The sequence below is a fragment of the Hipposideros armiger genome, unplaced genomic scaffold (assembly GCF_001890085.2).
Source record: "Hipposideros armiger isolate ML-2016 unplaced genomic scaffold, ASM189008v1 scaffold_188, whole genome shotgun sequence".
NCBI lineage: Eukaryota > Metazoa > Chordata > Mammalia > Chiroptera > Hipposideridae > Hipposideros > Hipposideros armiger.
Genome location: NW_017731538.1, coordinates 1,546,952 through 1,571,760, shown reverse-complemented (window position 1 = coordinate 1,571,760; position 24,809 = coordinate 1,546,952). Strand labels below are relative to the sequence as shown.

The following is a 24,809-nucleotide window of genomic DNA, read 5'->3' as shown; positions in this document are numbered from 1 at the left end:
TCTCTGAATAGTTAACTGGAAGAGCTCAATTTGTCTCTCATCCTTCTTCATAAGTAGGAGGGGAAATTCCAGGCTTAGATGGGAGAAAACAGGGAGCAGCATAAACCAGGCGTCAGACAGAGCTGGGTTCAGATCCCCTGTAACCTTGGGAAGGTTGCTTAACCTTTTTATGATTTGATTTCCTTACTGCTGAAATGGGAATACTACTTCCAGTGTCAGAGGTTGTTGCAAAGATGAACTAAAATGATAGCTATAGAGCACTCAGCACTGTGCCTAGTCCACAGTGAGTGTTCAATAAACGGTGGCTCTAAACCAGTGACACCTGTTGCTTTTATTTCTCTATCTTTTAACTGCTATATTCACACAAACCAACCCAAAAGCTACTTAGAATTCAAACCAAAGAATGGACACTCAAAACACTTAGAGCATACATTGATACCTAGTTGAATGACTTGGTCCTCCAACTTAGGCAAATGCCAACTATTAGTATTTCCCCAACAGATCACTTCTTGTCTCGTGGCAACAGTCCAACCAAGGGCTGGGTTCCCTGGTACAAGCTGTGGCACAGCTATGAACACCACACCTCAAAGGGAGCATAAGAACACAATCGCAAGCCCAACGTACACACAAACTTCCAAACACAGCTTGGCTCCAGAGGAGGAAATGAGAACTAGTCACAGCATGCTTTGCCTGCCTCAAAGCTACAGAAAAGGTTATTTTGACATGCAAATACAGAAATCTTATATATTGCCTTTCTTTTACCACCTCTCAAACTCTCTGAGTGGTCTATTTTACTAATGTCTCTGATTCTTTATTCCTTATTTATACCTGACCCCGTGCAACCTGGCTTCCTCCCCTTTCCCCTCTTATGACATCACATTTCTCAAGGCCTTCTGTAACCACTTGGTCACAGATTTGGCAGCCTTCCTATAGGTCCCTTCTCTCTGGTCCTCTTCCCTTTCTGGGACTCTCTCCTCCTTGGCCTCCGGTTCACCTACACCTTCTTTTCATCCCAGAGTTATGCACCACCCCCAAGGCTCAGCCCTCTGCTCATCACCAGAGAGCTTATTTAACCCTATGGCTTCCGCTCTGTATCTATCCTTCTCAGTCCAGGCTTCAGCCCTGCATTTCCAGTTATCTACTGGACATTTCCTGTGGATGAACCACTGTCAGCTTGAATTCAATGTTTCTAAAACCAGACTCATCAGTCCCCCTTCCCCACCCTCAATATTCACATTTCTGTCAATGGTACCCTGGGGAACTACCAAGTTTAAATTTTCAGCTTCTTTGGCTCCTGTCTTTAAAGTCTAAGAGGACTGCAAATCCTATGGTTTTCCCTTTGCAATATCTCTTCTATTGGTCCTTTGCTGTCCTTTGAACTACTGCTAACCACATGACCTCATTGATTGCTGCTGCTGCCTTTGAATAGAGCCCGTGCTTCCTGTCCAGATATCAGACGAATGTTCCTAACATGTCACTCCTGCCATTTCATGTCTTTGCCCAAAATAATTTCAAAAGCTTCCCACTGCCTACAGGACAAAGTCCAAGTGCCTTCGCCTGGCATTCACGGTCTAGAAAGGAGAGGGCAGGCTACAGCCCACAGCCCAAATCCAGCTCACCACCTGTTCCATAAATAAAGCCCTAGAGCAACACAGCCACACCCATCATTTACGTATTATCTACGGCTGCTTTCAGGCTATCATGGCAGAGTTGAGTAGCTATGACGGAGACCACATGGCCCACGAAGCTGAAAATATTTACTATTTCATCTTTTATAGGACAGTTTGCTGAGCCTGGTCTAGAACAGTCGGGCGCCAGCAGATACTGCCAAAGCTCTCACCCTTGACTCCTTTGGATAAAGTTTTTGCTCCTGTGGGTCTGCTGCTGAGCCCAATTTCTTGACATCTTACACGCACCTTCTCAACCCCAACACACTTATTTCACTCCTCCCTGGACTTCTCCTTCCAAACAAAACTGGAGCTCTACCTCTCCACGAGGCCGGCAGCGTCCGTGCCCTGCACCCCCAGAGGTGCCTCCACTGGCCCCCTCTCTGCAGCTACCACAGAAACCGACAGTGAGATGTCACTTCTCCTATGCATCCTTTCCACCTCTACTGTAGGCTTGGTAACCTCCACAGAGCAGCACAAAGAACTACCGATCCTCAATCGCATAATTTAGTAAGAAGGCACCAAACAAACTTACCAATGAAGGCCTAGGAGTCCACATTTGAAAAGTTAAGCTGGGGTCCAAAAGCATGCACCTTATCCAATACCACCTAAAAAAAAAAATCAATGAAATCAGAGTTTAGCTTTGAAAGAGAATAGTTATACATTTTCTTTAAACTTACAACTCCCAATAAGTTTTGATTTACCGTCTTCCCAGCATGCCCACCTCTGCTTCTCTACCTAGAAAATGCTGCTCATCCTTCAAATCCACTGAACAGTCTTTCTCTGGAAGCCTCCCCAGTGTCCCGGCCGGCCAGGCACACCCCGCTCTCAGCTCCCGTGGAACTCTGATTCGACGATTATGGCCCAGCGTAGCATCATTCCTTATTTAGCAATGGGATCCCCACACTGTAGGCTTATCAAGAGGACACATCTGGTAAATTCACTCCTTCAATTACCCTTACTGCCTAGCATACTACGGGCACTTAGACAGTACTAAATAAATATTTGTAAAGTGGGTGGAAAAATAACCTACTCAGTTCATGAAAACATGCCTGGGGATCTAAAATTCTGCTAGGCTGCAATTTGCACCATATAAACGCATGCCTCAATCCCACTGCTTTTCATAAGCAATGGTGTAGCAGGAAGGATTAATGAGATAATCTGAACGCACACCTTTGGAATGGTGCTCCCCTGTGCAGAGGCCTTCAGAGGCTCCCAGAATCTAAGAGGCAAGTCCAACTCTAGGGCCAGGCGGCCAGGCCTGCACCAACTGGCCCGGCTTGACTCTGCAAGCTCAGCTCACCTGGTCTTCCCCAATGGACCCTACAACTCAGACAAGAAGGACTGACAGCGGGTGCCTTTCCTCTCCACGTTCCCTTTAGCTGGATGTCTTCCTCTGCTTCTCTTCACATTATCTCCTTCTACTGAAATGCCATCCATTTCAAACATTATATTCCAGACTAAGCATATTTTTTCTCTCCAATTCTTTTTAATGTGATAAAGTACACATAACAAAATTTACAAGCTTGCCATTTTTAAGTGTACAGCTCAGTGTTATCAAGTATATTCATATCGTTGTACAACTATCACCATTCATCTCCAGAACTTTTTTCTCCTGCAAAACTGAAACTTCATACCTTTTAAACATTAATTCCACCTTCTCCCTCCCAAAATATGTACGGAATGAGTGAATGAATGAATGAATGAATGAAGTCATCAAAGAATCTGACCTCAACCTTCCCGATAAAAGCCAGAAGTATTGTCCCCTTCTGTTGGACTCCCATGGTACTATCTCCATACCTTAGATTGATTTCAATCAATCTTCAATGACCCCTTTTTGGGCACGATTTTATTATCCTTCAAGGCGGGAACTATGACTTACTTGAAAGGTTAAGCCTGGGTCCAAAAGCACACATTGACCTATCCTCCAAGTTGCTAGATCCAGTGGGCAAGTCTTAGTCTTCATCTTACAGCTTTTGCTGCCAGTTAATCATTTCCTCTTGCCTGACTTCTCTCCTCACCTGGCTTCCAGGACAGCACCCTTGATTTTCCACCCACCTCACTGACTGTTCTTTCCCTTTACTGCTTTTTGCTGAGCTCTCCGCCTCTGAATGTCAGAGTGTCCCAGGGCTCAGTCCTTGTCCTCATCTATTCTCTGTGTGCCTTCAGTCACCCTCTTGGTGATCTCACTTAGTCTCAGGGATTCACATATCACCTACGTGCATATGCTGATATGCCCAGGTTTCTCTCCAGGCCTGGACTTCTCCTCTGAACTCCTGGCTAGTCTATCCCACGGCCTGCTTCAAGTAAGGCGTCAGGTGGACAAGAGGTCTGTGTAAGGCGTGTTCCATGTCTCAAACCTAACATGTCTGACACAGAGCCCTGACCTTCCGCCAGGCCTGCTCTTCCCACAATCTTACCCATCTCAGTTTAAGGCAACCATCTTCCAGTTGCCCAGGCCAAAATGTTTGGAGTTATTCTCATCTCTTTTTCTTTTACTCCATATCCAATCCTCATCAAAGCTGGTTTTACCTTCAAAATATATTCAGAATATGACCATTCCTCACCCCTCCACCATTACCATCCTAGATTATTGCAATAGCCTCCTAACTGGTGTCCCTGCTTCCCTGCCTCTACTCTTGATGTCACTCCTACCTCACCCCATAGTCTATTCTCAATGAGGGACTCTGTAACAACATAAGCCAGATTATGTCATTTCTTTGCTTAAAATCCTTAAAAGGCTTTCTAGGGGCAGGCCGAGTGGCTCAGTTGGTTAAGAGCTCGCTCAAGAGTTTGAGCTCTGAGCAACAGCAGTTCGAGTCCAGCCCGAGCTGAGTAGCCGCTGAGCTGCCAACAGGTAGCAGGATGGCTCAGCTAAAAAAAAAAGAAAAAAAAAAGTCTTTCTAGCAAGAACAATGCCAAAGAGATGAATTTGTTTCTTTGTTTGTTTGTTTTAGCTGAGCCATCCTGTCACCTGTTGGCAGCTCAGCAGTAGCTTAGCTCAGGCCAGGAATCGAACCAGCGACCCTGTTGCTCAGAGCTCACATTCTTGAGCAAGCTCTTAACCAACTGAGCCACTTGGCCGGCCCCAGGGATGAATGTTTTTAAAGTAACCCAGGAGCAGGCTGGCAGGAGAGGTAGGGTCTTCAGGCCTGTGTCCTCCACCTATTTTCTTGACTGGCAGGCAGGCCTGACTGTGTTTCCTAGTATCTGATTTCTTAAAGTAAAGGAAACTTTTTAAAGGGAGAAAAATACAATCAATCAGCTTCCTTTTCCAGTTAGGGCAGCACAAGAAGCCAACAACACATTTCTTGAGAAGCAATATGTCGAGTCTGCCACACTTAATAACTAGTTTCCCAAGATAAAGCTAGCCTTCCAGAGATAGTCATTGCCCCCTGGTGGTGGCAGTGAATCCTCTTAAGCCCCTCTTCTCCCTGCTCCCTCCTGCTGGTCACCAAGCCGCTTGCCTAATTGTCTCCATTCTATCCCTCTCCTCAGCTCACGGATGCTGTGGCTGGAGGTACAATCCAAGGTCTCATCAGCTCTCCTCAGAGCTACAGCAGCCTCCTAACCAGTCTCTTGCCCCTAGTCATTTACTTATTTCCAACCACAATTTCATAGTGTCTGCAATGATTTTAGGTAAACCTAAATTTGATCAAGTTGCCTGCTTAAAACTGTCCAAAGAGTTCCTACACTGCCATGCTATAAATCCTTCAAAAACATTACAGTAAGCCATAGTAAATACTTTTTTTTCTTTTTAATCTTCCCTAGATGCTTTTCTTCTGCTTTCTTCTTAAAAGGACCTTGCTTGCTCCAGCGGGGGTGGGCGAAAGATTCAGCCCAGGTTAAAGTACTGCACTCCTTAGCAGCAGTGACTGGTCTCCAAGGATGAGCACATCGCCCAAACCAGGCCAACTGGAGCCTTTCTCCAGAATTGATACATGGATGCAGAGAAATGCAATTATCCCTTCATTGGAATTTTTCAACGGGGGCTGTCAGCAGTGGTGCTCCCACAGGGAGGGTGGCCTGTCTGGGGTGGAGGAGACTGATGCCAACACACAAAGAACAGAAGGCAAGGAGCCAGCCAGACCACCGGCAGTATCAGCTCCCGTTGTGGAACCTCTTCCTTTTGTGAACTCCTACAGCATCTTTCCCAGTCACAGAACCAATGACTCTCCACGGAAGCCGCAGCTAGCTGGAGTCCAAACAGGCCCACCATGCTGTTTCCTGTACCTGTGTCTTTCCCCACATTGTTCTCTCTGCCCAGGATGCATGCGCTTGGATTTGAACACAGCAGCCAGGCTTCCTCTGTGGAGTCTTCCCTGAAAGGAAGCGCAGTCAGCCCAAACTTCCTGATGTGCTCAAAAATGCCTAGCACATACCCCACTCTGTTGCACGTACACTCCTCCTCTTCTTCCCAGCCTCATAGCTAGGTGTCCAAGCTAGAACCCGCAGACTCAACCTCACCTCCTCACACTTCCTCATTGCCCAAGTGGACTTTCCTCTTCTTCTGCCCCATGTCTACTGTCACAGGTTAGAACCTCATTATCTCCCACCTGGACTCAGGCAGCAGCCTCCGGGTCTGTCTGCCTCTCCCACCCCGCCTCCAACCATTCCTCCACACTGCTGTGGAGCTGAACCGCCAATAGCCCTCCTACTATCTATAGAGTCAAAACCCTGGTATTAAGACCCTTCACAAACTGGCCCCAACCTACATTCTCTAATTTCTCCCAACCGCTTCCTCTTCCAGGAAGATGGAGTAGACATACTTTTCCCTATTCCACCTGCTATGCGCAACTAAAATCCCTGGGCCTTATATGTAAAACTAACAAAAGAAGTCTCTGAAAGGCAGAGTGAAGAAGGCAGACCAGGAAGGACACTGTGGTGAGTCCCCTGCATTTTCGTTTTGCCTCACATCTCTCCCAGATGTGGAACTGAAGAAGCCGGCAACCTGGAAATGCCAACAGGCACAGATGAAAAAAGTCCCAACAAAAGCTTGCTCCCCCCAGCAAGACAGAAACCTTTCAGATAATAAAACTCTACTTGATCCAAACACCACAGAAAACCTCATGCCCCACCCATACCCATACCAGCAAAGTGCAAATGACATTCGGGAAAAGCCCTACAGCTAGCAATATACTTAATGGTGAAAGGCTGAATGCTTCCCCCTAAGATCAGGAACAGGCTACTCTCACCACTCTTACTCAGCAGGGTACTGAAAGTCCTAGCCAGAACAAGAGGCAACAAAAGGAAATAAAAAAACATACAGATTGAAAAGAGAGAAAGAAAACAATCTTTATTTGCAGAGGATATGGCTGTCTTGGTAGAAAATCTTGAGCAACAGACCAAAAAAAAAAGAAAAAACTGCCTAGGACTAAGCAGTGAGTTTAGCAAGGACACAGAATACAAGCATTAAAAAGCAATTGTATTTCTATATGCAAGCAATGAATATGTGGACACTGAAATTAAAAATACAGTATCATTCACTACCTCTAAAAAAATAAAGAAATAAATACTTAAGTATAAATGTAATTTTTTCCAACAAATCTTTCTGTGTTCTAGCCACATGAGTCTACCTCTGTCTTAAGGACAGGAACAGTCTATTTGTTTTGCTCTCTAGTGAAAGCAAGATACCTAGCCATTGTCCAGCACCTAGTAGGCATGCAATATTTATTGCCACAGATCATGCCCTGCTCTGTTTAACATTGACTCTCTTCCCCTCTATGCTCCTAGTGAGATCACTGTCTATTAAAAAGTTTCATCTCTGGTTTCCGCCTTGGCAGGTCATGATTGCCGACTGAGGACCAGGGAGACTGTTTCTGCTCCCACTCCCAAACACACTTACGTTCTTTCATGACAGACCACAGGGATGGGAAGTGGCCTCTGTAGGTATCTCTCAGCCACCCAGAGGAGACATTAGGCCCCTTCCACACCAGTCCAAGGGGCCCCAAGGCTTGGCCCGAAAACCCCAGAGAATGATGTGAGGCCACCACCATTGTTGTGTCATCCGTGCTCTATGCTGGGAGGAGCTACAAATGCCCGCCCTCTCTCTCTGAAAGTTCAGTAATTCATGAGAATTGCCTGTGTGTACTGAAGAAAGTCCTGTGGAGGAGAAAAGGCTGTGGGAGATTGGTCAGGGCCCAGACAGCATTCGGTTTTCTTTTTCCAAAAACTTTCTTCCTCTTCTTACTTCTGAAGGTAGAAAGTGAGACTAAGAGTCCTTAAGCAAAATCCCAAACCTCAGAACAATCCTGATTCCTCTCTTTGTCTCACACTCCACTGCCAATCCCACAGCAAAACCTGGTGTTTCACTTTTATTACGGCTCTCAAATGCAACCACTTCTTACCATCTCTGCCGTCTTCCAGCAGCCGGGGCCTGGCTACTCTCATCACGAACCTGGATAACACTAACAGACTCCCTCAATCTTCCTTGCTCCCTCTGTCTACTCTCAGCACAGTAGCAAGAGTGAGCCTTTCAAGATGTAACCCAGATCACGTCATTGCTCTTTCAAAACAATGAAGTGTCCCTGGCTCTCCGCATCAATCACAATGCAACCAAGTCCTGACAATGACCCCAACGGCCTGGCCACCATTACTTCTCTGCCCCCACCTTCTACCACTCTCCTCCTCACCTTCTCCTCACTCCACTCCAGGCACACTGCCACCTTTACCTTGTTGTTCCCACTGCCTAATGCTTTCCCAGTTAAACACATGACTCACTTCTTCACCTCAGTCACTAGGGGCATACAAAATGCTATGAGTTCACCAAAAACCATTTCCTTTTTCTGGTGGGCACATGGCTAGACTACGTTTCCCAGCCTCCCTTGCAATTAGGAATAAACATGTGACTGAGATCTGGCCAATGGGTAAGAGGGATGTATGCTCCTTCCAGATGGGCCCATAAAAACTTCCCCACAAAACTCTCTCTCTTTTTCCTCATCCTCCAACTAAATGGAAAGAAATATGAGGGCCATAAAGAGGGCAGCACCTCAAGATAGGAGTTGTGGGTCCCTCAATAATCACAGGTAAGTATGACTGCTAACCAGAGGCAGCCACACTGAAGTTTTTCTGTGCAAGAAAAAAGGTATCTTGGGTCAATAAACTGAGATTTGGGCGTTTGTCTGCTAATTAACCTAACACTTTTGTCTCCTTCTCAGTGAGGCCTTCTTTGGTCACTCTATTTAAAAATCCTCCCAACACTTCTTAGCTGATCTCCTTGGTTTATTTTTCTCCATAGTGCTTATTACCATGTAGCACAATGTATATTTTGTTATTTCTTCTCTATCTCCCCAGATTTGAATAAAGGGTAAGACAGGAATTTTTGCTTTCTTTTTCCCTTTAATGTATCCCCTGAGTCTAGAACAGCGTGTGGCATATTGTAAACAATTGTTCATTGTTGAATGAATGAATGAATGAATACATAAATGAATGAATTGAATACCTGGGCTCCAAGGTCAGAAAGGCCTGGATTAAGGCCTGGCCCTGCCATTTACTAGCTGTGTGACATCCATACGGCCAGTTACTGTACCTCATTGAGGCCCGTTTTGCCTATCTGTAAAATGGGGGAAAGTAACAGTACCTTCTTTATAGGGACTGGGAAGAATTAAGATCATGAATGTACCGTATTTCCCCATGTATAACACATACCCTTTTTCGAAAACTTTGGGGCCTAAAAACTGGGTGCGTCGTATACAGTGGTTGTAGATTTTTTTTACTTGCATTTCCCGCTTTTTCACGCTTGTTTTTGTGCTCATTGGTGTAGATTTTTTACGATGCACCCAGTTCTTAGACCCCAAATTTTTCGAAAAAGGGTGCGTCTTATCCATGGGGAAATACGGGTAAGTCCCTTAGCACAGTGCCGGGTGACAGCTCAGACTCCATAAGTGCTAGCTGCTATTGTTACCAACTCAAGGCCAGAGGACAAGGCTGGGTGTCAGGCCCTAGCGAAGGGCCACATTTCAGAGAGGGAGGAGCTGAATGGATATTTACATGCACAAACCCTTCTGGAAGAAACTGTGGCAAACACCTAGCTAGTGAGATGCAAGAGCTGCCTGAAAGTTCTCAGCAAATTGCCACCGATTAGAAAAACATGACAACTGGTGTCAGAGGTGATGAAAAGTGTGTGCCAAGTCTGCAGAAAAGTGCTGCTGTGGAGAGCGCACCATCCAAATGATGAGAGATCACTTTGAGCCTTTTAAGAAACAATTTTCACAGCAAAGCTCGAGAAAAGAGAGGCCTCTTGCATCATGGGAACAAGGTAATAAGGCTATAAAAATGGAACTCAAATAAACCACACACAGAGCCCACATGGGCCCAATTTTCCAGGAAAAATAGCGAATGCCACAGCGTTCAGATGAGGGAGTCACTTGTGCCTCAGCATAGCAAACAGCTTTCAAAAATCATTAGGCTGCAGAGAAGCCACTGAGTTTGCCAAATTAGCAATGCCAGCTCTCACCTGCCCCTCTCTGTCATGCTCGCCCCTTTCTATTGATAAAAAGACACAGGCAATGATACCCAATGCCTGTGCTTGCTTTGCCATCTTCAAAATACGGAACGAACAGCAGCGCACAGTCAGGAGCGCACAGTCAGGAGCGCACAGGCAGCGGCTTCTTGTGTCTGCAGCCCAGCTGCCCCTCTCCGAAGGCCTTCTTGGCCTTCTCCTTGGCTCAGACCCGCTCTCAGTCTCAACTCCTGGAACTGTCTGCAGCGCTGAGCCTGTTGACAAACTCCCTCCTTGAAACTCTTTCTTCCTGTAGCCCCTCAGGGCTCTCCACAAACTCCCCCATCCCCACCTCTGCAATCCCTCTCATCTCCATCTCTGGCCCCTCTTCCACCTTTGCACCCCGAAACGCTGGTACTGTAAGCCTCTAAAATACCATGTGTGCCCACCTTTCTGGGTTTAGTGCCTGTTTTCCCCTATATCAGAGGCAGGATAGCTTTGTGGCTAGAAACAAAGATTCTGAGACCAGGCCAACCGGATCTAATCTTAGCTCGGTAGCAGTATGATCCATGGCAGTTAATTCATTGCTTTATGTCTATTTCTTCATCTGTAAATGGAAACAATGATAGCACCTCTCTGGACCACTGCAGGGATTAAATGAGGGAATATATATATAAAGCTCTCAGAGCCAGCCATGCCTAGCACAAAATGCTACCCTATGACCACTATTACATGTGCCATTGCTTCAGGCAAATCCCAAACACACCTCCATGTCCATCTATCTCCATTTCGTCTACTCAGGACTTTTACCTTTGCTGGGAATGTCCAGCCTCCATCTCAGCCAGTCCTTTAAAACGTGTACAAAAGCAACCGCTCCATAACACCTTTCTAGATTCCCCTGCCCCAGTTGCCCAATGAGATGGAATTCCTCCCTTTTCTAACAGGGAGAGGTTGACCACTCCCAGTCCATGAGCTCCCAGAAACAAGGATGTATTGGGCTTTTTCTTCCCAAATTTTTCTTCCCTGCAACCGTATACACTGTAAAGGCTCAGTAAACGTTTGCTGGATTGAGCTAACATGCAAAAGCCTAGAGCGTGAGTCTACATAATCAACCTGAAACTGAAACAAAAATAACAACAGATTAGCAGGAAAGAGGAAGCCTTTCCCGGCACCCCAAAGTCAACACAGATTTCAGGCTCAAGAGAGTACTGCGGACCAAGTCAGTGAGTGATGTTTGTTTGTCGGTTTCATTCTGGTTATTTCCTGATGGTCAACAAAAAGCAAATTTCCTTTAGCAAGTTTGCAACCTGCTTCCACTGCTAGCAGCACTTCCCCACAGGCTCACTCTGGCTTAGGGAGACATGTTTTTTTCCAAGAAATTCTATTTAATTATCATTGTTCTGGGGCCTTTCTTAAACACAGCCTTAAGAAGGGGATCACTGTTTATTTTATTTTGTTATTATTTTAATCAAAGCATCAAAGACATAGGGATACAATTTGAGCAGGTAGTTCCTCCTGAAGAGAATGTACTGGCTCACCTCCACAACCTAGCAACAAACAACAAGTCATGCATCACTTGTAAATACACAGCTTCTCACTTACATCTAATTTCACATTACTGTTACCTCGCTTCTTCATTCATGGAAAACACGACTAAGACATTCCTGGCATTTAAAGCAAAATTTTAATATATCCTCATGACATTCTTCTTGGAAAAAAAAATTCTGAATCTCTATCTAATCTTGGGCCATTGCCATTAGCTACATAAATGCCAACCTAATGAAATGATTCTGTAACACACAAAGATGGCTTAATGCAGCATTAGCTGAAAGAGCAAAAATTAGAAGCAATCTAAATGCCCCCATTACCAGCTCATGGCTCACTGAAGACATTCCCTTGATAGAATATTATGCAGCCATCTTACATGAGCATAATGAAAACTAGGGAGCCACATGGGAAAAGGCTGGGGACATCATCTTAAGAGTAACAGGGATGCACATGTGTAGGGATATGTGTTCGTGCCATCAAGGTTATCCTAGCTGAACAGGTTAGGCCCAGGGTTTGAAGTCAGATGCAAGGAAAGGTAGGGGAAAGCTAAGAAGAAAACTCAGTAAAAAGACCCAGAGAGGATGGCAGCAGCCCCAGGCGGATCAGAACCATTGGCAGGAGGCAAGAGCCCTAGTTAGCAGTGCAGCATGGGAGACGGGAAAGGCTCCACCAAGCCAAGGTCATTTCAGGAATTCCATCCCAAAGCAGACAAGGGGAAGGGGAAGAGAACCCTCCCTAGTTTTGCAGAATGAATTAGTCCCTGGGTGAGTAAACAATTTTCCAAACCCCTCAGACACGCTATGTCGAGCCTTTTTCTTTCCGTAGTGTGGCCAGCGGGCTACCATCTGAAAGCTCAGCCCCTCCCAGGCATCCGAGGCTAATCCTGACTCAAGGCAGGAGGGATTTAAGGGTCTCTAGCCTAGAACACAGGGATTTAGTGTGCTTGCTGCTAACCTGGCAGATACAGAAAGTGAACTCCTAAGAGAAAAGGCATCTTGGCCAAGGCCACACAGAGAGTTACTGGCCAAGCTGACACTTGAATCTGAGTTTGCCTGTCTCCGGGTTTAAAGCTCTTTTGTAAAGCAACCTGGTACAAGGCGGACTGATGAGTCGGACCGCTTGGCCCGCACAGAGTGTAGGAGGCCAACTGACGCCAGAGAAACAGTGGCTTCTGAATAGGTGAGCCCAGCCAGAGTAGTGCAGGAAAATCCCAGTGACGCCAGGACACCAACAGTTGCCGCCAAAGTGAAAAAAGCCTCCTCCTGCACCCCAGTCCATGCCAACCCCACCTTGAACTCCTCAGTCCCATTCACTTGGTTAGTTCAGCTGAAGATCTGATGCCCTGTGGGCTCTGATTGCTGGCATGGCCTCTGGCATTTCTGTGCCACCTGTGGGTCCCACAAGACAACTCCATTTCTGGACAGGAGAAAAATGACCTCCTCACATCCCGTTCCCCATGATCCCTATCTGTACCTCATCAGAACGCCCATTCTAGACACCCCTGCCACATACAAGAGGCCAAACTGATTGCCTTGGCAGTTAAGGTCCTCCCTCGTACGGCCCAAACCACCTGCCTAGTCATGTCTCCCACAGCACCAGATTGGACAGGGGCTGCACACCTGTCCTTATGTGACCTCCAGAAACCTCCTCCCCCACCTGAAATCTCCTAAGAGCCAGCTCAAGCTTTTTCTGCTTCTCCCCGTCCTTCTCCAAACATACTGGTATTGCTCACACTATCTCCATTGAATGACCCCAGCCCTTCAGAGCCTGAGCAGCCAAGGGGCCAACTTGTCAGATGTGGAACATGCAGATCACCCAGATGCTGTCATCCAAAGAACTATGCACAGAAGGGCCTCTTCCCTCCAAAATTTGCTCTAAATATAACATTAGTGATTCCATCATTTAAGTGGTTGTCAAACTCTCCCTTGAGCCCCTTTGGGATGGGGTGCAAACATTAGGCAGTGATGCAGGAGCCAACACTGCTGGTAAGATCCTGATGGGTTTGAGAGCTCTTCCCACCTACAGAGACCACTTCCTGAGTTCCTACTATGTGCCAACTGGCGGGCACAGGGCACTTAAGACACAAATCTGAACAAGCCAGTCTTTTCCCTGCAAAAATCTGGACTCAAACAGGAAAAAGAGTAAGATAAGTCCCATTAACGTTGCATGATGACTGCCATGCAGAGAGTGAAGGCACAGAAGGAAGAACACCAAGGAGCAGAGATGTTGTCACTCAATTCAGCCCGAGAAGGAGCTGGGCCAGCGCTCACAGAAAGCTAAATTGGAGCTGATCCCTTGAAGGGTAATCAACCACAATAAAAATAATGGCAGCTGGCATTAGTGGGTGCTTCCTGTGTGCTAAGCATTGTATCAAACATTTCACTTGCTTTATTGCAAACTCATTCATTCGTTCGTTATCGAGCCCCTACTATTTGTCTGGCATTGTTTTAGGCACTGGGGATGGAGCAGTGAACAAAATAAATACTAGTCTCTGCCCTCATAGCTTGCGTTCTATTGAGAAAAGATAGACAATACACCAAATAAATTGTAGGATATGCTAGATGGCAATAAGTGCTAAGAGGAAAAATAAAGCAGAAAAAGGAATTAGGGAACATGTGGGGAGCAGTGGGCTAGGTGGTACAATTTTAAACAGGGCAACACTTGAAAAAGGAGCTGAAGAAAGTGAGTGAACAAGATACCTGGGGTAAGAGCATTCGAGGCAGGGGGCAGTCAGTGGAAAGAGCTTGACCAGGAAGCATGCCTGACATATTTGAAGAACAGCAAGGATTCTGACGTGGCCACAGTGGCATGAGAGAGGGACAGGCAGGATCAGTGCGTACAGCTGCACAAGCTGTGCCCTGCATAACTCAGGGGGCTGCCACTCACATGCACCGCAGTGAGCTATGCAGAGCCCAGTGTGCTCAACTGTACACCAGGCCCTGGGGAGGGAGATCAAGTCAGAGAAGTACCGGGAAGCCTTGTGAACCATGCTAAGGCTTTGGCTCTTCCTCTGAGCGAGACAGGAAGCTACTTGTCTAGAGAGTTCTAAGCTAGAAGCATGACCTGATCTGACCCCACCCGCCTTCACGGGTTCATTGGGCAGACAGAACATGGTAACGGGGCAATGCTGGAAACAGAAGACCACCTCAGAGGCTACTGCAATCATCACACTCAACTATATATCGGATTATCCTCATAGTCTCCTAAGGTTAAGTTCAGTGATCACTGATTGAGGCTCAAGAGAGATCTGGTAACTTGCCCAAGGACCCAAGGAACAGGACACATGGCCAAGTCCTAGATCTGACAGAGAAGTCTAATATAAAAGAAGCCTCAACAAGGATGCTCAGAGAAATCTCGGTTCCATCTGCCCAATGCCAAGCTTTGCTGAGTAGTCAAAAGCCTAGCAGACAGTAATGCGTAAGGATCCTGTAAGGGCTGGTCATCAGAAGTTTCTAAAAGAGCAATAGTACCAAAAAAGATTCTCAATCTATGCAGAGGCCAGACTCTGAGCCACCAGGAAAAGGACTGGGGGTGGCTAGGTGATAAGGAGGTAGGCAGAGGTTAATTAAAACTAGTTTCCTGAAGATAACAGCCGATATCCCACTGGAGTAACATTGACAGGCTGGTCCTCATTGAAAGTTGAAAACAAGGGAGAGAACATAGCTGCAGCATGCACGAATATGGACTGCTATGTGCAAACTGGCTCATCACTCTTCAGAAAAGATGGACAGATACCTGTGGCAGGTTCAGAGATGGCAAGTGACCAAGAGAGCCAGCCCTGAACTCATGCCCTCAGCTTTTGCTTTCTCCTCCTGTAGGCCCTGGCTGGGCCCAGGCTGTCTTAATGGGAGAAGCAGTTCAGCTTTACCAAGAGGTGTCCTCGATTTCATCCATCCCCAACAGAAAGTCCTGAGGACATACAAGGAGTAAGGCCTTGGAATCATCCCAACTCTGGCCCTCCTGCTCCACAACAAATGGGCATATGTAACCATCTCTGGGGCCATTTTTACAATCTGTTACTGTAAACATGACAGCAGAGGCCAGGTCTGCCTTGCTCATCACTGTGGCCCCAGCCAGCATCTACAACAGTGGCTGCCACATTGCAGGATCTCACCAGAGGAATCCATGGTTCAGGGGCTGCCTGGCTGCAAACACCAAGCAGTCATCTCCAAGAGCCACACTTGAGCTTGCCCTGCCCAGTGCCTTCCCCAAGGTACTCAGCCAGCTCAGTGCCTCTGCCCCCTCCCAGTAGTCCGGACCCATGTCTTCACTGCATCCCAGGAGCGCTGCTCAGGCCACTCACCTGAGCAATGACAAGGAGCAAAGGGAAGCTGCTACACGGGGAAAAGAACAACAATTAGCTCCCTTCAGCCTAGAAAAATGATGGTGGGAAGAAGCCACACCCAAATCTACAAAGTCATGAACAGATAGAGGGGATGTGAACTGAGAACATCAGAAATGGAAGGGGCCTGAGAGAACAAAGGACGGGGTGGTCCAATCCCAGGATAACAGTCAGAGGTATCAGAGGGACACAGGAGTTAGGAAGGAGAGAGGCAAAAACAGTCACACAGTGAGGGGGAAACCTGCAAAATTCATTAAGTGACTGTAATAAGGCTAGCCAAATTCTAGGAAGAGGACATCTTTCCTAACACATTATAAACCCTTAGTTTTCTATGTTGATTTCCAGAAGAAAAGCATCCTCTTTATAACAAGATCCTTAATGTCTCAGTCAGAAAATAATTTAGATAGGTCTGAGTTAACACGAAGGTTGACAGCCCAGGCCAGGTTGCAAAAAATAAAGATTCTTGATTTGGCTGGAGAGTATTAATTTGTGGGACTAATTTTTCACTGGACTTTTATGATTATATAAGTAATACACACTCATTGTTGAAAAATAGGAAACCCACAGAGAAGGACATGAGAATAGAAATCACCTCTAATTGCGTGATATGAGAACCACTGTTAACATTTTGGTGCATTTCCCTCCTTCCATGGATGAGAGTTTCACAAAGTGAAGTGCATACTGTGAATATAATTTCAATTTCTGCTTTTTCCCAGTGAAGTCCATTTAAAAATACTCCACCAATTTCCAAAAAAAGAAGCTTACCTTTAACGAATAAACAAATTAAATAACAAAATGAATAAAAGAAACTCTTCATAAAGTAAAAAAAAAACTTATTATTCCACTGAACCCCCATTTTCCCAGCAAAAGAAAAAAAAATCCCTATTGCTAGAATAAAAATGGCCCATAAGATAGAAACATTAAGCTCATCTTGTAACCACTTACTATATCATATTTTCAACAAATAGTTATTGTTTTGAACAAGCCATACATTTTCTCCAAATCAACAGAAGAGATTTATAACTGCATCTGATTATTTTGAAGCAAGAAGTCAAGTTTTGGTGGCCTTAGGGAGGTTTCATCTTCTAATCTGCAGGTGGACCAAACTATTTTAAAATGATCAGCTCACATTCATGGACCATGACCTCCCAACGAAAGTCCTATCTCAGTTTTGTTGTAATCTATCACCTAACAGTGGCTTAAGCAAAGGGACTTGCCAAGGACATAATATGTGTCATGTGCCACCCGGTTAGGAGCTGTCCTGGTATCTGCCCACAGCCTGGTGGGGCACCTGGGTTGACATGTATGCCCAAGGCCTTGGCCAGTGAAGAGCAGGAGAACCTTTCTGCCTACCAGAGAAGAATGTCCAGGATCAAGTTCTCTTTAGCACAGTGTATTTCCCCACCTCTCATAATATTTCACACTTCATTCAGCAAACATGCCCATGCCAAGCATTGGGCTGGGTGCTGGCAACACAAAAGTGAATAACACAGATGCTATGCCCATTTCTATGGGGCTGCGATTTGCATACCACGTTCCCATCCATTATCCTCACAATTAAGCCTGCGAGACTAGAGGCCATCACCGTTATCCCCATATTCTAGATGATAAAGCAAATGCTCATTGGAGTACTTTGCCCCAGGTTATGAAGTGGAAGGGCTGGACTCAAACCCAGGTCTTCTGACTTCTAGTCCTCACTACTCTTTCTAGTGCACCACTCATACTGATGAGTTTCCTCTTACTGACAAATGAAGTCTTCTAGATTATTTATATTCCCTCCAGCACCTGGGTTCTACCTGTCTTCCTAGTTTCAGAGCAATGAGCTGCCCAGACCTCTAGATGGCTGAATATGCCCTGATTTCTGTATGCCTGGACTCAGATAGCTTCCCAGCTATCCTGGCACCAGCTTCAAACTTTATTTACTCCCTCCCATTGCTACCATGATGCAGCAGACTTCTAACTTACCCCCAATGTTCTATCTCCTCTCCATCCTTTAAAAACAGAAATTTTGCTGGACTCATGGCCTCTCAACTAAAGATGTCTCCCAGACTCCTTTGCAGCTAAATGTAGCCAATGACTAAATTCTGGCTAGGATAAAAGAATGTGCTACTTCCAGGTCTAGCTCTTAAAATGACTGCATGTATGCCCCCTGATCCTTTCCTCTGGGAGATGGTAAAAACCAAAGCTTCCACTTTCAACCACCAAGTGGAAGCCACATATTGAAGATAAAAGGCCTAGACCCCTATCTATTCTAGACTGGACATGAGAGAGAAATGAGCTTCCACCTGGCTTCAGCCATCATGTCTGTGGATCTCTTTAATACAGGAACTTACTCTGTATCCTAACAAATACAAGAAGCTTCAGTGAGACCAGCTCTACATTTTCCTAGTAAAGCTAAAGCCCTTTGTCCCAATGAACTATTTTAAAGGCAATGTTCAAAACTATATAAGAAGACTGGAGGAGGATGGTTATTATCACTTTGTGAGGAGTGTAAATGTCTAACTATTACATTGTTTTGTACACTTGAAACTAGTAATAATAAAAAAACTATACAAAAAAAGTTCAATTCCTTTTTATTTCATGGAAAACTTTTTTAAAAAGGAAACCAGGACCTCAAAGATGATTTATGTTCAGGTTACAGGAAAAACTAAGAGGGCCCAGAAAAGCAAATCAGCCTCCTGCAGTAACAGGAAGGGAGAGAGCTGTAAGAAATAAGCATGACCAGCCCTCTGTCCTACGGCAGTCCACTCCATTCCTAGAAAAGCAGCTGAGTGCTGAAATGAAGTGAGCCAAGGCTAATTTCCCCATAGAAACAATGTGATAATAGGAACTTGTATTCCTAACCAAGAACTCCATGGTCAACTTTGTAAAGGAATTATATAAACTCCATGTTTTATCATCTATGAAAGCCATGGGACTTTTAAACTAGGAGGGCTGCTGATCCAATAATATTCCACAAAGGATCTATGTATATTCTGAACAATACAAAGTAGGTACAAAGTAATGAAACCCAACACAACAACCAATCATGTGACTTTTTATTTATTCTGATTCAGTAACAGTGTATAGAACAAAATACTTCACTTAATAATGCCTGTTGATATCTAAATACAGTAAATCAGAACATTTAAGAACATCTTCAATAAAGAAAGCAGAGGAAGAGAGTTGAAGTTAAATCAGAAAAGTAGGGTTTAAGCCCTGGCTCTGCCACTGACTAGCTTTGGGACCCTTTAACTCCCTAGGTATTTTCCAGCCGACACAACTTGTCTTTATAACACTTTTTTTCATAGGGTTGTGGTGAAGACTAAACAAGACAATGCAGTAAAAACTGCTTTATAAATCACAACACAGAGGTAAATGGTATTACCAAGATTATGACATTTGGAAAGACTTTTGTGGGGAAATTTTGAGGAACATCAACATGAAAATGAGCAGCCTATAAGCTACCCAGCCAATGTTTGAAAAACTGACCCACAGCAATTTCTTTTGCTGTCCTTTTTCTCTCCCTTTATAATCCCCCATGTGCATTAGCCAGCAAGAGTTAGTCAATCTGCTGCAGTCATCACTCGCATCCATTTGCTCATGAGCTACAGAGCAGCCGGCGAGAGCTGCTATATGTCAGCCATGGGCTGTGAAGAAGGCAGAGCCGCAGTGAGCTGAGACCACAGTGTGGCAACATGTCTATCGACCAAGAAGGCCTTCCAAGGTCCTGCTGTGCTGTAAGAAACCTCAAAACCAGGGACAAAGCATTTCAGGGTGCCAGGAAAAGGGAGGAAGAAGATTGCAGCTGTTAAGTGTGCAGGCTCTGGAGTGAGACAGCCTTGGGTTTGAATCACAGCTTTTCCACTCACTGTATGTCATCTGAGACACCTCTAGGTCTCGGACTGCCTAACTAGAAAGTGGGACTGATGGTGCCCACCCCACAGGGCTATGGTGAGGATTAAATTGCACTTAGCACAGTTATTGGTAGATGGTAAATTCTCAAAAGTTAGGTACTGTAATTAATAATAAAATAATAATAAATAGATACATCATGCAATACTAACAAAAATTAAAATTTGGCAAATCTTCCATCATTCACAGCAAGACTTTGTTACAGGCTTTGTAACCAGGTATTACCTGGATGGCATACTGGCTCACCCATTAATCCCCGAGGCTAATCAAGGTTCTTCTGGACTTCTGCCTAATGCCCCAGGATAGGTGAACATCCAGGAATGCCCAACTGGCCAGCTAGCTAGTTCCTGACACTTATTTTTCTAATTCACAGCTGCCCATCATTACCCCGAGAGGTGTGTGCAGAGGAGAATGATTAACTTGGATATCTGTGTCTAATTTTTCCATCTAGGCCAGGCTGTGGCTCTCTATCTCTAAGGATGAAATATACCACCACCTTTAAAACATGGCCCTACCCAGCAAAATGAGGCCCGTCAGCACCCAGCTGGTGGACAGCGCCACATCCCCAAACATGCCCTGGAGGTAGGGAACTTCCTTCTCTGTCCTCCAAGCTACCCAGTGAGGCCAGTACACCTTCACTATTTCAAAACAGGAGCAGCTCCCTACAGCCAGGGAGCAACTTGACAGCTTTCAAAACCTTTCCTTATCTCACTCCAGCATCAGGACTGTACTGGAAGGGGCTGAACAAGAATTGTTATACCAGTTCCATAGCCACGGAATCAGAGTTTGAGACATTAAGCCATTTGGCTTAGGCTATCTGTTGCTTAGGTAGCGGAAGCAGCTTAGAATGCAGGTTATCTGGTTCTCAATCCAGTGCTCATTCCAAAAAAAATGTGGGTATTTGCCTTTAAACGTTCGACTTTCATTAATGGTGCTTGGCTTCTAGAGAATTCATTAACTAAGGCATCGCGGTCACAGTACAGTGCAGACTCGCATACTTGAAATCCACTCACGCAGGCAGATGTTCCCCGCACTCCAGAAATCCAAAGGGTGACTGAAAACAGGCATGCCGATAAACATAATTGACAATTAATTCCTGGCCTGGCTCCCTCTCACCCTCTGTCTGAATTAAGCTAGCAGCCTCCTGTCAGGTCTCTACTGCAGTTAGTCTCTCTTTGCTCCAATTGGACTGGAACACTTACACTGGACTAGGGCTTTAGGGAGAATTATTTTACATCACTAACATAATAATCATAATAAAACAAATTCAGTGCTTCTCCACCGTCTACCAGGCTCTACCTCACTAAGTAAACTTTGATTTGCCACTTGACCTCTCTGAGTTTCTGCATCTACACAATGAAGGAGTGGGCTTACAGAGCCTTGTTCACTCCCAGCGCATGACTCTAAAACCCGCACCCAAGCCCAAATCCTGCATCTGGACGATACTTGGAGATGGCAGAGGCCACTGGTCAAGAGCCGCCAGGGCCTGGTTTTGAAACCTGATTCTACCGCTTATCAGTTATGTGACTTTAGGCAGGTGACTGGATCACTCCATGCCTCAATTTCCTCATCTCTAAAATGAGGCAAATCATAAAACCTACTTCCTAGGGTTTTTAGGATGTAAATGAGATAGTACATGTGAAATGCTAAGAACATAAGAACTCTGTATAAGCAATTATTATCATCTGAAATGACATGCTTTGGGTTTAGACCTTGAATGATCTTCCAAACTTAAATTCCCACCATTATTTAAGAGCCCTCCAAGCTAGGCAACTCTATATCCCTGAATACAAACTGGTCATTCATACCTCCGTGCCTTTAATTGTGCTATGTTGCCACCCATATTCTACTTCCTGGAAATACTTGTGCTGTCCTTGCCTGTGAATCTAAATCCTCCCCATCTTTAAAGGTCTAGATTAAACCTCATCACCTCCAGGAAGCCTCCTCCCTACCATGACAACTCACAAAGCTCTCTCTGGTCTCTAAATTTCTGTAGCACTTATAGTCTAGACTGCTTTCCTGGCATCATACATGGCCTTGGATTATCTTCTACCGGTAAATAAAACTGCAGGCTAGTTGGCTACAACGACTATTTCTGCTTTTCCTCTGGGTCTAGTATGGTGCCTGATATATGGCCCTTCAGATATTTGTTGACTGAGTAAATAAATGTGTAGTACTATGCCCAAACAAGTATGCAATGAGTTTTCTTTAAGGTGATGTGGCTCATCTATTGATTTACTGTACTTTGAAGCCAATTAAAGATAACATAAAGATGAATATTATCAAAGCAAGGGCAACCACTGCCAGTTAATTCCTGATCATCAATAAAAGATACTGATATATGGCCAACTTGAAGAATAAGAACAACACAGGTGCCAAAAGGAAATGGTGACCTAAACTCCAAAGTCCCTTGCAAGACCAAGAGAGGGAAAGAGAGTTGAGGTTTTCCCAAGCTGACTTCACTCATTCAACAACTAATTACTGAGTGACTGCTTTGCACAGATACTGTCTTAGTTGCTGGGAATACAGCAGAGAACAAAGCAGACAGAATTCCTGCTCATATTCCAGCATCTAAGGAGGAAGGCTAGGTATAATGCCACCTTATAGCTCCAAAGTATAATGCACAGAGTGACAACTTTTTGCACCAACTCCTTGCTTTGAGCAAGGAAAACAGAGAAGAAAAAAAATGGAATGTACCATTCATAACTGCCCAAACAGAGGCAGTGCTAAAACTGCTCTGTCCCTCCCAACGAGGCTTCCCTCCCAATAGAATCTACTGGGGAAGTTCACAGCATAGCATTCTGTACCCTAAGCCACTTGAACTCTAAGTCCCTAACACCCTAAATCCCCATTGAGCTCAGCCACTAGCGACATTTAAATATCAAGCCTCTCAAATAGCAAATTTGGCACATGATGCCAAACAGAAAACTCGGAGGTGGGAAAGGAAGAAGGGAAGGGTGGTGGTGAGTTAAAGAATCAGGTAGTTTTCACCACTGCAAAACCTGAGGCTCTTTTCTCCTTGGGAGCAGAAACCTCTTCTATCATCTGAAGTCCTTAAAAAAATTTTTTTTCTATTCCAGCAGGATACTGAAAATAGCTTTGCATTTAACATTTAAAGCTGTTTTGATCCCACACTCTTTCAGCTCTGCTCTTTCTCCTGCAAACTCCTTCCATTCCCTAAGGGCACTTATAAGTATATTTCATAAGCAACAAAACATAGTCGCCATTTTAATCCCTAAGAGTTAAAAAGAAAAAAAATGATTTATATAATTATACAGAAGATAAGCTGGCTAAAAACACAGGAATCTTATCTGGACCAAAAGTTCTAGGACAAATTTTCTTTCAACTCATCAAGAAAGATAGCAGATGAAAATCAAGGTTTCATATTGAATGCGTAGCTGTTGAGCACTATACATGGGAACTTCCTGAGTTCCTCATTATTTGTGTGCCATCTACTTTGTCAAAAAGAAACTGGAGGTAGCCTTTTGGAGGCAATCTTGAACAATGAAATATATGTGTGTTTTCCTGTCACAGTGAGAAAACAAGATTTTATAGCCAAGAAGGACCAGAGAAATCAAAGTTCAATGACAGCAATGTACTCAAAGTTACTCAGCGAGTCTGTGGTTCGACCAAGAGTACAGCCTGGGCCTCTCCCAGCTCCCAGTCCAGGGTTTTCCCCACTCTCCACCCACTGTCTCATTTAGAACACATGAAACGAAATCTTGAAGTCAGAAAGGTAAAAATCCCTTTTATATTAGTAAAACTTTTTGACTGGAAAAATAAACAGTAGGAGACGTGAGAAAGGTGAATGGGTCCCATTAATGAGAAAAGTAAATGACCTGCAATGCTATATAGATAAAAGGGTCTAGCTGCAGAAGGCTTAATTAATTCTGGGAATGCTTTAGTACTAAACAGTATGGTTTCAGCTATCGTCAGCACTAAATGGCTTTTGTGGGCTTGTCTGAGAACTAAACCACCATTTAGTTCATTTTTTCTTTTCTGTAGAAAAATGTATCCCGAATTTCCATCAACTGCCTTACAAATGAACTTTTGAAACAAAACCTGTTTTTACGGTGGCTGTGCATGAAAAACAGAATTCTGGGGTCTGAAGCTCTACACTGAGCATAATTAAAACAGTAATTGTTGGTGAGACTGCTAGGAGAAAGCCCTCAAACACTTAATTTGTTTATATGCAGTATAATGTTTTATTAAAAGCCTTCTGAGCAGAGTGCAGTAAACTGCTATTTATACCACATACAACCAAGGCCAAGTGCTCCAAGTCTGTATGCGAGTGTTTACAGGCCCCTTCCAGCACTGGGCCAAGGGTTACAAGGAGGATAAAACGTTTGTACACAAGGAAATCATAATCCAACTACAATGACCTTTTACTTTCCTCACAACAATCAAGCTACTTCCAACCTCAGGGCCTTTACACTTGCTCCCTTTTCCTGGGATACTTTCCCCCAGGGCTTCCTGCCATGGAGCTCAAATGTTCTCTCTTCAGAGAGGCCTTCCTGGAGGATCCAGGGAAAGCAACCTTCTTCCCACCAGTCATCGTCACTACTGTTTCCCTCTATTTGATTGCTTTCCTAGCATCAATTACTAGCAGAAGTGGACATGTTTAACTGTTCATTGACTGTCTTTTCCTACCGGGATGCTGCTTTGTTCATGGTTGTATCTTTGGTGCTGTGGACACAGAAGGCATCCAATAAACTCCACTGAATGAGCACATGAGTATAGAGTTGGAGAATGGGACGTGAACACAAGATAATTATTCATGAAACGATTTAAAAACTGAGAGCACTGGCCATCCTGATTAGATATCATATGATAATTTGCTAAATATGAAGTCCCAATGCTTCTGAATGAATGTCTGGCGATCAAAAGTAAAAAGAGAGACAGACAGTGTGTGTGTGTG

General features: G+C 44.7%; 1 protein-coding gene across 5 annotated transcripts in view; it reads right to left on the bottom strand.

The window, feature by feature from the left end:
* The window catches only part of BMAL1 (basic helix-loop-helix ARNT like 1), a 97,542-nt gene that overhangs the window by 65,705 nt on the left and 7,028 nt on the right, over positions 1-24,809 (bottom strand). For all 5 annotated transcript variants that reach the window (XM_019652831.1, XM_019652834.1, XM_019652835.1 and 2 more), the window contains exon 2: positions 2,203-2,275. The gene's annotated coding sequence lies outside the window, so the exon portion shown is untranslated. The remainder of the gene's footprint in view (positions 1-2,202; positions 2,276-24,809) is intronic.